The 15188-nt window shown below is 49.1% G+C and overlaps 1 long non-coding RNA gene across 1 annotated transcript; it reads left to right on the forward strand.

The window, feature by feature from the left end:
- The first annotated feature begins 1292 nt into the window (after positions 1-1292).
- Positions 1293-14689, forward strand: Gm41531. Its single transcript, XR_876621.1, has 2 exons — positions 1293-1833; positions 13317-14689. It is a non-coding gene; the product is annotated as a predicted gene, 41531 (long non-coding RNA).
- Positions 14690-15188: the final 499 nt, after the last annotated feature.

A 15188-nucleotide genomic window follows, 5' to 3' on the forward strand; every position in this document is an offset into this window, starting at 1 on the left:
TCTTGATTTTCATGTGTTTTGCAAATTATATCTTGGGTATTCTCAGTTTCTGGGCTGAGTTCGAGACTGGAAAGAGTTCGAGACTCTTTCCCACTTTCTCTTCTATTAGATTCTGTGTATCTGGCTGATCTTTCAGGACAGATGTTTCTGCCTGCCTTAGCTGCTCCTGCAGCATGGCTGGCTCCAGACAGGGGACCCTGGCTTAGGCTCCCTAGAACCTCAATGCCTGCCACACCTGCTGACTAGACCAGCAGGGAATGTGATAATATCCGCTTATCACTGTGTGCATATCAAGTGACTTCTTTTGTGATTGGGTTACCTCACTCAGGTTGATATCCTCCAGATGCATCCATTTGCCTAAGAATTTCATAAATTCATTGTTTTTAATTGCTGAGTAGTACTCCATTGTGTAAATGTATCACATTTTCTGTATCCATTCTTCTGTTGAGGGGCATCTGGGTTCTTTCCAGCTCTGGCTATTGTAAATAAGGCTGCTATGAACATAGTAGAGCATATGTCCTTATTACGAGTTGGAATATCTTCTGGGTATATGCCCAGGAGAGGTATTGCTGGATCTTCTGGTAGTACTATGTCCAATTTTCTGAGGAACTGCCAGACTGATTTCCAGAGTGGTTGTACCAGCTTGCAATCCTACCAGCAATGGAGGAGTTTTCCTCTTTCTCCACATCCTCACCAGCATCTGCTGTCACCTGAATTTTTGATCTTAGCCATTGTGACTGGTGTGAGGTGGAATCTCAGGGTTGTTTTGATTGGCATTCCCCTGATGATTAAGGATGTTGAACATTTTTTCAGGCGCTTCTCAGCCATTCGGTATTCCTCAGGTGAGAATTCTTTGTTTCGTTCTGTGCCCCATTTTTTTTAATGGGATTATCTTTACTTCATTTTCAAATTGGGTTATTTGGGTTTTTTAGGGGTTAACTTCTTAAGTTCTTTATATATTTTGGATATTAGCCCTCTGTCAGATGTAGGGCTAGTAGAGATTATTTCCCAATCTGTAGGTTGCCAATTTGTCCTATTGATGTGTTTTGGGTTTTTTGTTTGTTTGTTTGTTTGTTTTTTGTTTTGTTTGTTTGTTTTTTGCCTTACAGAAGTTATTCAGTTCCATGAGGTCCCATTTATTGATTGTTGATCTTAGAGCCTGAGCCATTGGTGTTCTGTTCAGGAACATTCCCTCTGTGCCAATGAGTTCGAGACTCTTTCCCGCTTTCTCTTCTATTAGATTCTGTGTATCTGGCTGATCTTTCAGGACAGATGTTTCTGCCTGCCTTAGCTGCTCCAGCAGCATGGCTGGCTCCAGACAGGGGACCCTGGCTTAGGCTCCCTAGAACCTCAATGCCTGCCACACCTGCTGACTAGATCAGCAGGGAATGTGCACCTGGCCGAGAAGGGTGGAACCACAGGTCCAGATCTCTGCCGACTTCCCGACCAGCTGTGTGTACCTCAGGGCCCACAGAGAGCCCAGGGATTCATGGCTGTCCCCTCTGCTCTGAATCCTATGTTCATGCCTGTTCTTTAGACCCCAGGATAAGGTGAAGGTGGTGTCGTTTGTAGGGTTTCTCTACAGGAAGCACACTTGCCACCATTGTGTTCAGGTGTGGCTTCTTATCTAGCACATTCTCAATGGCAGCCCAAAGGGCAGTCTCGGGTCCCTGCTGTACAGTACTGTGTCCCCAGAACAACACAGGACAGTCACACATGTCCACAGTCACGTGCTTCTGTCTCGAAAACCTAGCCTGCAGTTTCAGAACACCATACTTTTCATAGCACAGTGGTGGTGGTGGAGGGACAGTGTGGTCATCTGCCAATCACAAGGTATGTCTGTCCACAGAGAGGAAAGGAGTGGGCTAGAGAGAGAGGGAGGTGGAAGAGGGAAGTGAGCAAAGAGGATGGAAGGAGGGAGGGAGGGAGGAGGGAGGGAGGAAGGGAAGAGAGAAGGAGGAAGGGAGGGAGGGGAGGGGAAGGGGAGGGAAGGGGAAGGGGAGGGAGGGGAGGGGAAGGGAGGGAGAGAAGGGGGAGGGAGGAGGGAGAGAGGGAGGGAGGGAGGGAGGGAGAGAGAGAGAGAGAGAGACTCTGAGAAGGCTTGACTGCTTACAGCTGCTTTACAATGGTGATTCTGAGCTCCAGGGAGGTTAACAGACATCTTTGAGAACCGCCCTCTTCCCCACAGAGAGGCAAACAGTGTAGTAATGAAGGGGATGGTTCAGATTTTAGCCAACATTGGAAATGAATTCCAGGTGGTAGCGATGACAGGATCCACACTTTCTAGAGCATGTACTTTATTTATATATTAAGAATATGTTTCATTTGTCTAACATAATTTTGGCGTGTGAAACTGATCTTTGTGTGACGTGTTAGATGGCATTGAGAAATGCATGGGTTCTACCGGAGAGACACCCACTCTGAGGTGAAAGGGCAGCAGAGCCCTGGAACCCACGGGGAGTTGGTAGAGTCACCTGGGGTGGGTGCCGCCTGGAGGAACACAACACCCAGGACTCTGCTTCCAAAAACGAAGAGAGGGAGGGGGGAAAGGGGAGGGGGATGAGGAGAAGGAGGGGGAAGGGGGAGGGGGATGAGGAGAGGGAGGAAGGGAAAGAGGAGAGGAGAGAAGAATGAGAAGTAGAAGAAGGAGAAGGAGGGAGGGGCAGAGGGAGGGAGAGAAAGGGTGAAAGAGGAGGGGCAGATTTCTCTTCTGCTCTCTACTGCCTGGCTGTTCAGTATCTCAGAAGTCACATGCCAACCCCACCAGGGGTTTCACAGGGTGAGACAACATTCCTCTAGGAGCAAGACCCTCCCACTCCCTATTATTTATGTTATTTATATTGGTACGACTAGAACAACATAAACACCCTCCACTGGGGCAGGGGTGGGGGAATGAGTCTCTGATAAGCAAGACTGACTGGGAAGATGAACAAGGAGAAGCTATAAGGGACTCCGCAGTGTTGTCAGTCTGGGTGAACGAACAGCTGTGACTCAGGACAGTGACTCAAGCAGACCTCCAGATGGCTCTACACGGGGGCCCTGAGAGGCAGCCTCGGTTAGCAGCTGGTGATAGCCCTGAGAGTTTGCTTGTGGGTGATGATGGGAACTGTAGAGGAGAGGAGCCAGGAGTGGTATCATCTTTGAACTGTGCTAGTGGGAATGGTGTCCAGGGGGACTAGGGCTCTGCCCGCTGGCCTTGAGTTCTGTGGGTGTTGTTTGGAATCCATGTCTCCTTCCACGTGTTGCTTCTGTGGGTGGGTGCTCTTAGGCGGGGCGATAGACTCAGGCTGTGTTGCTTTACCTCAGGGAAGAGTAGATTCCTCGGGAGACTTTACTTTCTGTTTTCCCGGCTTAACTGTGAAACCAGAAGACATGCTCAGGAGCAAGACAGGGAGAAGGGGTTTCCTTTACAGGAATCTTAGCACCTCCAGCCACGTGTGTGGCCAAGGGCTAGGAAGACAGTGGTTAGCAAGTGATCCTGGGATGTAAAGTCCACAGAGGGAGAGCTTTTCACCATTTCTCTGAATTAGATTCTGCGTTCTCAGTTTCTATGAAAATCTTCAAATCCCATAACCAGGGTTCTCCGTACCACGGAGGTTACTCACACTGTGATAAAGAGAACCTTGCCTACCAATGAGATATTATCCTGACCTGGTCACCAGGGAGCTAGAAATGCTGTCCAGAGCAGTCGGGAATGATGTGCCACACATGAAATGAACCTTGCCCTCATCACTCCCAAGTGTTAGACGTGCCCTGTACCGAGGGCCATCCTCTTGGATTATATCCCAAGGAGTGCAGAACACTGGAGTAGTGCCACACATTTACTACCATCCAACCTTTGACACCATGACAGAGGTCATCCATAAAGTTCACACTAGAGAACTTCACAACTAGGGAACTAGAGAGCTACCAAAAAAAAAAAAAGTCACAAAATATATGTAGGCAAGTTTCTGTTTTGTGTTAAGATAAACAATGTAGTTTATCTTAAGGTAAAGGTGGCCATGTGTCTCATAGCTGCAGGTTGGGTGTACCTCCTGGGCCTTGAGGGGGTCTCATGGGTTGTTTAAACAGGGCACCTACACTGTTTTCAGACATGTCTCTAGGAGGAATTGATTCCTTGACGTCAGGACACCCTGCATGGGATGCAGACACCCTCTAGGTATCCCGAGGGCCAGTGTGTCCATGGGAACAGAGGCAAAGCGTCTGCCTTCAGCTCCCCAGACTTAACCACTGCATATTGCTCATGCAGGGTGGACGTGCATCCCATGCTTCTTTAAGAAAACACTCTCATTTGCTTCTCAGGACTCTTTCGAAGCTCAGAAATGCCTTACAGAGAAGTAAGTTTTCCAGCCACGGGCATCTGTTCTCTTTGTAACTCGAAGCTCATTCCTGTTCTGAGGAATTTCTGCCTGTTTGACACTTAGGACAAGTTTCCAGTCCAGACTTCTCAGGGATCCTCGGGTGGATGGGTGGACAGTCACCACTCTGTTCTGACACACAGTGTCGGCTGGGACCACAGCTCCTTCACTGCATCATACCCACTTGCAAACAGGAGCCTCTAGCCAAGTGTACATGTGTGTGCATGTGTGTGTGTGTGTGTGTGAGAGAGAGAGAGAGAGAGAGAGAGAGAGTGTACAAGTAACTGTGTGTATGAGTATGTATGCGTGGGTGTGTGTGGTGTGCATGTGTGTGAGTGGGTGGTGTCTGTGTGTGAGTGTGTGTGCGCGCGTGTGTGTGTGTGTGTGTGTGTGTGTGTGTGAACCAGAGACATACATTCAGATACTGGTGTATGCAAGTACTTCCTCACATACTCAGACAGTCGTACGTTCACTCAATTATACACTTAAGCATTGATTCATTTACCAGTTCACTCATTTATTCATCCATTTAGTCATTCATGTATTCAGTGGGGGTGGTGTGGTGTGTGTGTGCATGTGTGTGTGCCTGTATGTGTGGTGCATGTGTGAGTATGTGTACATGCAGATGTGAGTGTGTATATATGTGCATGTGTGTATGCATGTGTGTGAGTGTACATGTGGGCATGTACATAGGTAATAGGGCTTGCATTCCTTTCCTTGAAGGAACAACCCTGTTTGCGTAATATTCCAGGTTCCCCTGGTGCTGATCTGTAAGCACAAAGACCTCTGTGAACCATGTGTGTGTGTGTGTGTGTGTGTGTGTGTGTGCGCCTGCCTGTATGTGTGTGCATGTGTGTGCATCTGTGTGTGGTGCATGTGTGTGTGTATGTATGTATGTGTGTCTATGTGTGCATGTGTGTGTATGTGTGCACGTATGAGTATGTATGTGTGTATGTGCATATGAGTATCCTGTACTTATTCACTTTAATTCCTTCATTAATTCACTCACTCATTCCTTTAGCCATCCATTTTCTTACTTGACTGGGGAATGTGTGTTGATTCCTAGGGCATATGAGCAACCACCAGAGAGATGGATGTTTTTGATGAACGCGCCCATCATTAGTAGCACGAAGCTAGCCATGAAGTTGTATCCTCTACAAATTCGGGAAGGACACATGGGCATGGCTGTCATTGGTGTTTCCTCTATATAACTTGGCCATCCTGGGGCCCGGGACTCAGGGAGACTCTGAGCCGTATGGTTTCAAATTGACTGTGTTTGCCTCATAGCACACGTGTCTTTTCTATTGAAGCAAGAAGTCGATTTTGACATTTGAAACATATCACAGCACTGTTCCACAAACATTATTTTAAGAGTAAAGTTTCACTCCACTGGCTGGGGCCAGAGTGAGGGCCTGAGTTTGATCCCTAGGACCCAAGTAAAATGCCAGGAGCTATGGTACACACTTGTAATCTCAATGTTGGGAGAACAGACAGGCATGGTCACCCCTAACAGGTGGGGCTCAGGCCAGTGAGGACCTTGTCTCAAAAATAATCAATGTCACCTGAGATTTCCTGTTGACAGAGCGCATTCACTCATCCAGGGCTTATGGGGAGTGTATGTACACAAATGTTTATATCTTATGTCTTATCTGGACACAGGCTGACTGAGAGACTCTGGAAAGAGCTTGGAGCCTTAGGACCCAGGCCTCTCTGCCTTGTAACCTGACTCCTTAAAGAACAGCCAGGGATCAGGGTTGCTTCCAACTTCAGTGGTCCCGGTCCTCAGTGCAGATAATTGGATAATCACTTGGGAGCTTTAAAATACCTGATGCGTGGGTTGCACCTGGGCTTTGTATTAATGTGATCCCCGTGTGCCTGGCCATCAGGACTTTAAAATGCCCCCAAGTTGTTCCAGACGTGCTGCCTTGTGGATGTGCCCCGTACTCCATCACACCCCCTCCCAGCACCGTCCCACTGGCTCCTGGCTGGGAGCCCAGGTGAGATCTGCTGCAGGGTGGCTCCCAGGGGAAGGCAGAGACTTGCTGGGGAGTGGATGCAGGCTCTTGGCTCCGTGCCTTTACTGCCGCTTGATGGATGATCTCCATGCTTTGCTTTAACCACCTCTGCGATGGATGCTGACATCTAACCCCACATCTTCCAGTACAAACAAGGAGCCATCGCAGGCGATGATAAATGGGACCAGGCCTGAGCAATGGAAACAGCTCTGCAGTATCCTTAGTGCTCTTCCCTCGGAGGGAGGCAGGATTAACCACACACTGGGCAGACAGAAGTTCTGTTCTTGGTTGGAGCCCGTAGGTGAAAAGCTCTGCTCACTAAGACTGTATTTACAGTCACTCGCAGCACTGTAGCTGTTTTGGTTTCTCATCTGGAGAATGACCTGCAGACTTGCTGGCTCAGTGCGAGGCCCTCAGTACTTTGTGATTCCGTTTCTAACTTTCTGCAAGATTTTGGCAAAAGCTGTGTCAAAGTGCGGAGCCTGAGTGATGAATGGTTTCAGAAGAAAGCTGGCAGAACACAGAGAACCCTGTGACCCTTAGTTAGCTGTGACAGCCACTCCCAGCTCCTCCTTAGGCAGACGGTGAATTAATTGATCTTCATTTTTTCTTCTCTTGCCCTTGCTCCAAATTGCAAAGGAGAGCAGAAAAAGCAGGGCCCACTCAAGGCTCCTTATTTCTAATCCATGCATGGGCTGCCCCTAAAGTTCCCCTCCCCTCCCCTCTCCCCTCCCCTCCCCTCCCCTCTCCCCTCCCCTCTGCCCTCCCCTCCCCTCCCCTCCCCTCCCCTCTGCCCTCCCCTCCCCTCCCCTCCCCTCCTCTCTCTCCCTCCCTCCCTCCCCCCCTCTTTCTCCCCTGCCTCTCTGCAAGCTCCCCTTCTCTCCCTGCAAATGCTTTCTTCCTGTAAGGTCTCTCTCATTGTGAGCTTTTTCTTTTTGGCTTGCAGGCTTTCTCCCTACAGCGCCCGCTCTTTCCCCTCCTTCCTCTGCAAGCTTTCCCCTGTAGGAGTCTCCAAGGAGAGCTTGCTGCATTGCCTCAGCCTGGCTGGGCATCCGAGCTAAAGAAGCAAGCATCAGAACAGAGAAGTTCTGGATGAAGATGGCCGCTTCTGACCCGACTTTCTGGATTACCAGGGAACCCTCAGAGACAGTTTAAGTTAGAGAATTTGTTAGGAGAAAGAAAACGGGCCTGCGTTCTCTCTCCCAGTCCTGCACAGAGGCGCCGTATTGGACTGGGTGTCACGAGCACACACCGCAATGTGCCTACACTTTCATGAGCAGGGCAGCAGTTGTGACACACTCTGAAGGTGTTCACATGGGGTCCCTGCCAAGATTGATGTTCCCACCCTATGAATTCCAGAAGCATCTATCTAAGAGGACTCTGTACAGTAGATATAATAGAAATGTATGTGTGGTCCTGTGACTTGTATATTTTTATGTCAGTGTATGTTAGGCACGAGGAGCAGCGAAACAGTGTGCAAAGGCTGCGTTGTGCCTGAGATGCCACACTGACAGGAATAAACACAGACTTTCTCATTCCTACCAGGAGGTGGGTCAGTAGCTTGTGCTCTAGTGCTCAGAAGTGGGTACACGGCTACCAGGAGCCTGGAGAGACCTAGAGTCCTTTCAACCTCTTGCTCATGAAATGACCAACTTGAGAAGTAGTGCCAGCAGGGGGCACCCTTGACCCACACTGGATGAAGCCCTCTGGCTCATTTCAGAGTTGGTCTTGAGTGGTGCCTAGCCTGTTACAAAAGAGAAGCAGTCCCTGTAAGCTTTCCACACTTAGCTTCAAATGTTCTGTTTGCTAAACCACAGGGAGGTCCTCCTTGGGGAGCAGCTATCTGCTTTGCCATAGATAGACCCAGATGTAAAGTCCACTGAAGGATTAGAGCAGCCAGATGGAGGCTGTTTGAGATATCCTCGGCAAACTGTGGCTGGGTCTAGGAGTTCTGCTGGCAATGGGCAGGCTGGACAGCAAGATTCAGGACCTCTTCATCCTCTCTGGTTCTTGAAGGTCAGTGGTTCAGGATTTTGTGACTTAGACAAGTACCACTCAAATGAATTGTTATTTTGCAAAACCAGCTTGTAATGAATACTTTGGTTAGAAAATGCAAGCGTGTCTGACCTCCTTTTCTGTCACTGGCAAAACAAAGAGGCAGAAGCCACACTCGGTCAACATGGTGCTGGCCCAGAAAATCTGAGCAAGTGGACAGAGCAGAAGACACAAGTTTCCCTGAGGTTGGATGCAAACACCTGCTGAATATCACTGGGTCTGGCCAATGTCCCTGTTACCTGAGTGTTGGAAAAAGCTACATCACTTCAGAAACACTCCATAGCTTTGGCACATGTACCTTAAGCCTCCTATGCCAGAATGGTGGGTGGTTTGAATGCAGAGGCATCCTGGACACAGGATGAAATGGACACAGGTGCTCTATTTAGTGTCTCATTCCTTCTTGTCCCCTAACCTGATTCTGGCCCCTCTATGACCTCATTTTAACTTGGCATCAGCCAAAGCTCCATTCCTGGCTACGTTCACATTCACAGGAACTAAGAGTTGGAGTTTTGATGTGTCGTGCTGAGTGACAAAACTCAGTTTGTAACAAGTTAGGGGGTGGGGTGGGGCTGTTTCCTCTGCTGCTGAGCACTTAGCCACCTGCAGGAACAGGTTATGAACCACTAGATGGCACTGGGATCTCAGGTACAGGTGTGTTCAAGGCTTTACGACCCAAGGCAGGGAAACTGATCCCCATAGTGGCCGTGGAGCTGGATAATGGCAAACCTTGGTGCTGAGACCCTAAAAGTTCTCTGCTTCTTCAAGAGTATTATGGTCAGAGTACAATGTTTTCTTGTTCCTTTATCAGTTCTGAAAAGGCTAGCACAGCCCCTAGGCCACCCTGTCTGGATGGTCCCAGACTCCACAAGCACTCTCAGCAGGTCAGGAGAAGGAGGAATGACGAGCAGATGCTGGAAAGAGAAATGTCTGTCTGTCTATCTGTCACCTGTTGCCCTGAGAAGGGTGTGGGGACAGATTCCTCTGAAAGTATCTTTGGTTAGTGCTGCAAAAAAGGGACGGAAATTTCCAGAACCAATAACCAGATCAGGTACAATGCCTTTGGGGTACCATGTGAACACTTGCATGCACATTAACAGGTACCCCCGAACATAGGAATACACAAAACGCACACGTACATGCATCCTTCACACAAGGATGCACACATGTGCACATATCTCTCATATATCTCTGTACCCAAGTATACATGTATGTGCTTGCTTACACAATTCTTGCACACATGTATATACACATACATATGCCCATATCTGTGCACACATCCTTACTTGGCCTTACTCACAGGTATACAAACCACCAGGAACACAGCCTGGCCAGAGGCCATAACAGTGTCACCTGTGGCCAGTTACTGGCCTAAGATGATATTCATGGTGACAAAGCCTGATCTAGATGTAGTTCAAAGACTCAGTCACTCTCCCTGCAGTCCTGTTGGTCTTGAGTCACCTCTTGGGTTGGTCTCCAGAGTGAGGCCTCCTTTGGGTCTCTCCCCAACCTACAGCCCAGCTCACTGCTCATCTTCTTCTCCATGGACACGTGTCTCCTAGAGAGTCTTCATCAGTGACATGAAGCAGCCAGCTGCCTGAATGAAGCTGACAAGGCCTTTCATTGGTTTTATGGCCGTATTTGGCTACTTAGATGTAGTTGGCTTTGATGTGGTGTGCCCGGAGCAGGAGCATGTGGCTGGCCCTCAGCAACAGTGCTCTCTGGGGGCTCCAGGCTGGTGGCTCTATCTTACAGTCTTTTATGGCCTTGCAGGTGCCCGAGGCCAGGATAAACTGGGCGGGCAGGCCGTTATTGATAAGGAAACTTAATACCTAACAAGTGCCAGGTGACATTTCCTCCTTGATCCACGAAGGGATGAGGGCTTAGATCTGAGCTGAGGTGAATAAAAAGGATGATTGTGAAGGGAAAGGAAAACAAACCGTCACCTGCCTGGCAGCGCCTAATGCGCACCTGTGTTGACTTACTGGTAACGAGAACTCCTTCCCTCAGCTCAGCTGGCTCTCCGCTCACCCAGAGGCTACATCTTTGGGCCCCTTTCAGAGAGAACTACAGCCTCAGGGGAAGATGGGTCTTTGTTCTTTCCGTTTAGGAATGTGGACCACAGAAACTCAAGTGAACAGCCTTACATCCAGTTAACAGTCTGTATAGATTCCCTCGGAGTCAGGGCTGAGCCTAGGGTAGGCTTCTCCATGCAAAAGATGAGCTAAGCTGGGTTGAGAGAGAGCCAGGCAGAGCTGAGAAGAGATAGAGCTAAGTGGAGCTACCCAGCAGAGCAGGGCAGAGCCGAGAAGAGCAGAGCAAAGGCCAAGTCTAGCAAGGGCTAAGCCCAGCCAGGGTCCTGCTATCCTGGGACCTCTTGGTTCACTGATCTCATTACATGGAGTGCTTCTGCATGGCTTCTTGTCACCTTCGTGGTACACACTCATGACACACCTGCACCTGCCACAATCCTGAGATTCTGTTGACTGTGAGCCCACAGCATTATCACGTAGTGAGCAGACACATTTATCATTTCTCCTTACTTTTATTATCAACTAAGCTTAGTAGATGAGACAATAGAAGTGAGATTAGCAGCTTCTGGAGCGCCTCCGCACCAAACTCGGAACACTGTGAGATGGACGTGGTTCCAGTTCTTCTCAAACCCTTATAAAAGCCAAGGAGATATGGTGCTGCTTCTCCTCGGAAGGAGTGATGGAGAGAAACTACTGATCAGTCCAGTTCTCCAGAGGAAGAGAGGGACCTGGACCACTGACTGCAGTAGAAATTCAAGGCAGATGCAGCTGTTGGGAACCCTGGGCCAGCACAGAGCCACCTCATCAGCATTTTACCCCAAGCTTGGTGCCCAACTGTCCTGGCTATGAGAGACAAGAGATAGGGGTTGACTTGCTGGGAGTACAGAGCTGTTCTCCAGAAGCCAGCTTCAGCATCCAGTACATGGATGCCATCTGGGATCAGCCAGTGGCTCAGATGTGGTCATCTAGGTGTGTCCAGAAGGGTCTTTGTGAGGGCAGAACCCACCATGGCAGAGGGAAGCTACTAGGGATGGCAAAACCACCTTGTTCTTCTTCCAGAAATGGCTGGTCCTTCCCTTTAGGGTCTCCTGAAGCTATCTGGAAACCCCAGCTTCTCCAAAGTTGGAGCATGGGGCCAGCTATTCTCAGGTCCTTCTTGGAGATTGTTCCTGGTGTCCTGGCTGACACAGAGGTCATGTGACCCTTGTGCTATAATACAGTCCTATAGATGCCAGTTCCTCTCAGGTAGATGCCTAGTCCTATCATCTGAGGAAGGGCTTCAGCATGTACCGATGATGCTAAGGAAGTGCCTATCCTTGCCCCGACTGCCCAGGCTACTGGAGTTTCAAAGAACAGTATTTGCAGAAATGGTTCTAGGTCCCAGGAAATCATGAGCACAGGATGGTTGCCATTCTCTGATGTTCCATTCCAGAAGTCGCAAGATCTGATGTAGAACCTCAGGTTGGGCCTTAAGCTACCACAACTCCCAGAGTCTTAGTGGGATTGGGTGAGGCACACTCCAGACTTACTTTTTGCATGTGTGTTATCACTGTGACTATCAAGTATCACTTCTTGGGCCAGGACACAGTACTTGGCTGTGGGACCAGATGGAGGTAGGGGAACTTGAGCTTCATTCTGTCTCTACTTAGCTTTGAGAATGTTGATACTCCATGCCAAACTTATCTATAAGACAGGTATCATACTACACTCTCCACAGAAATCCCCCTATAAGAAAGCCATGTTCCAACATTCACTACGTGTCTGTGTATGATAAAGTTGAAGACCATTGGCTGTCAGTCCTGGAGGGTCTCCATGGACAGTCATGAGCAGCAGATAGGCTTATAGGTGAGCAAGAACAATGTGTCTCCCATGTCTCTCTGGGGTGAGGGGTTGCTCTGAGGTGAGGAGTTTTGCACTGGGGACAGGAGGATCCCTTTGGGACCAGTGTCATGATGACACACTGGTAATCCAGGGGCTTCTTGTTTCCTCCTCAGCCTCTCTCTCTCACATGGAATTGGCTCCTCTCCGAGGTGGCATAGCTCTGAACAAGGTCTTTGGGGCTGAGAATGAGTCACCTGAAGCTGGAAACCAGATCCGGCCTCTGGGCCCATTCGTCCTGGAAGTGTCAGTATGGAATTGACATCAGGAATGCTTCTCTGTGCCTTTAAACGTCCACTGCACACGGCTGTTTGGACAGGTCTTACACTGCTCCGTGTAATGGAGTCCATACATTCAATGGTTTAGAATATCTGAGCCAATACATCCTTTTTTCTCCATGGCCTCATAAAACCTGACATTTATAATCTTTCTGCTTTCAGGACTTAAAAGATTGGTACCACAGAGGTGGCCCAGCCACATGTGCACATGGTTAGAGGCGTTTTTTAAATAAAGGCATCTCTTGGGGTTTGGTTTGGTTTGGTTCTGTGTTTTCATACCACCAGATGCTTAGTAATCTGTTGACTTAGTAAAGTATGTATTTCATCCCCAAAGAAAACTCTCAAACAATTGGCATCCTCAAACCTCTAGGCACGGGATTAAATTTTGAACAAAGACCCTTGGCTTCTTCAGACCCCAGCGGGCCCCACCTATGACCAGGATGGAAGACACAGTGCCGTTTTTTAATAGTCTCTCCCTGCAGCATTCAGAGAAGATGCTGTCCCCAGAAGTTTGCAGGAATAACCAGGTGCCACACAAGCAGAACAGAGTTGGGGGTGAGGGTGGGAGTGTCATGTCTATATCTGCACAAACACTCTGATGTTTGGGGGGGTATATTTTCTGTTCTCTCCACCAAACTTCTTCACATTTAAGCAGGGGAGTGGAGAGTTTTTTAGTGTAGTGTTTGTTTTTCCACTTGACAGTGCTCTGAGTTGCTCACAGCTCCTGGTCAGCTGGGGGACAGGGAAGTCTCTCTATCCCTCTGACTTTTGTCCTGAGAACTCTGCCGCAGACCATGCAGCTGTGACAATGATGCTGACTGGATGGTCCTGATGTTGACTGGCCTCTGCAGTGGCTCCATCATCGAAAGATACAACTGACATGGGCCACACTGCTGTTACATGCAAGCCCCTTCTGCCTGTGACATCGTGGGGAGCCTTTTGAACTCCTGTTAGATGTTCCTGTTCTCCTCTGGCTAGAGACCACAGTCCCTGGTCCCCCCAGTTTCTGGTAAGATTCATGGTTTGTCGCAAAGCCCCTTCGTTCTGTTGCCAGCTTCTGTCGATTGCTTCTGATTCTTGAATGAGAGGGGGAGATGCCCGACAGGTCAGTATGTGGCGGGCGCCATGTGAGACCTTTAGGTCCCTGTCCTCTTGGCCATGAAACATTTATATGGGGTATAGACTGCTCTCCTGCAGCTGTGGAGATGAATCGGCCCAGCAACTACACCCATGCTTGCCTCACACCCTTCACACCTGAACTCTTCTCAGCAGAAATCAGCATGCGCCGGTGTCTCAGGACCAAATGGCATCTGTGGGAAGCTGGTCTGTTTTGACTGGTTCAAAGGAGGATTGCTGCCATTTCTAAGCGAGAGTTTTTACTCTTCGAAAAGACCAAGAGATGTCCCTCTCTTCTGCTGGATTTTGCCCATCCTGTGCCACACTATGTCCCATCAGGAAATGATGGCGGGCAAGACCCAGCGAACTGCAGGAACCAGTGGATATGGATGTGGTCAGTCCTCCTGTCCCTGGACCTGGCACGGGAACTCTGAGCTTCCTATTGCTGCCACGGCAAGTCCACTCACTTGGTGATTTGAAAGCAGGATAGACCTGCTGTCCCAGAGTTCCTGAGGTCAGAAACCTGAAGTCAGACTCACTGGAAAGGGGAAAGTGTGGGCAGGGCTGGTCCATTCTTCAGGTCCCAGGCACTGTACCTTTCCTGGCCCTTTCCAGTTTCTAGAGGCATGTGTACCTCTCTACCTTCTAAATGTGTCACCCGGTGTAGCTTCTGCTCATGGAATGTATCAGCTCTTTGCATTGAACAGATGGTCAGGTAGTCATTTCCTTCTAGAGGGAGGTATTTATGGCGCTGAGGAACACCCCCTCTCCCAACCACACAAAGCCATTTAACAATGGCTGGAGAGAGGACTGTGGTAGTTGCATTGGGCAGGGAGCTCCAGGGATGCCAACCCTGTGAGTTTTACCCAGGCCAGGTGAGACTCTCTTATGATGCTCCCTGTCTTGGAGTCACCCATGGTCCTGAGAGTACCCAGAATAAACTCTGGTTCACCATGTTAGATTGGGAATCATGGTTCTTAAGATCTGCCATCATTAGTACACTATCTAGGGAGAACAGATATGTGTTTATTTCTCTCCAGAGAAAGTCATATAAGAGACTCTCTTCCTCTTTCTCCCAAGGATACTTGTGACTATGTCCAGGGCTCACTAGGCAATCTAGGGCCATACCTCCTCCCAACCTCCAACCCCAAGGCTTCTGACCAGGGCTCATCTGTAAAGTCCCTTTTGCTGTAAACCATGTCAACAGCCTTCAGGTGTCAGGGTGAGACTCCTCAGGGGTTACATATGCAGCTTTCTCTATTGGTCCCACTGTCTGGAGGTTTTCTGTAGGGTATATACTGAGGCTATATGGATCCTGGCTTATCCAAACCCACTTGCGTTCATTTGTTCTAAACTCTGAAACTTCAGCAGTGCCGCACCTGACCTCACTGTGTTAAGGCTGAGTAAACAGAGAGTTCTGGGTGTCACTGCCGCAGAGCCCGTACCTGGGATGGAGCC

Source organism: Mus musculus, chromosome 17 (genome assembly GCF_000001635.26).
Source record: "Mus musculus strain C57BL/6J chromosome 17, GRCm38.p6 C57BL/6J".
NCBI classification, from domain to species: domain Eukaryota; kingdom Metazoa; phylum Chordata; class Mammalia; order Rodentia; family Muridae; genus Mus; species Mus musculus.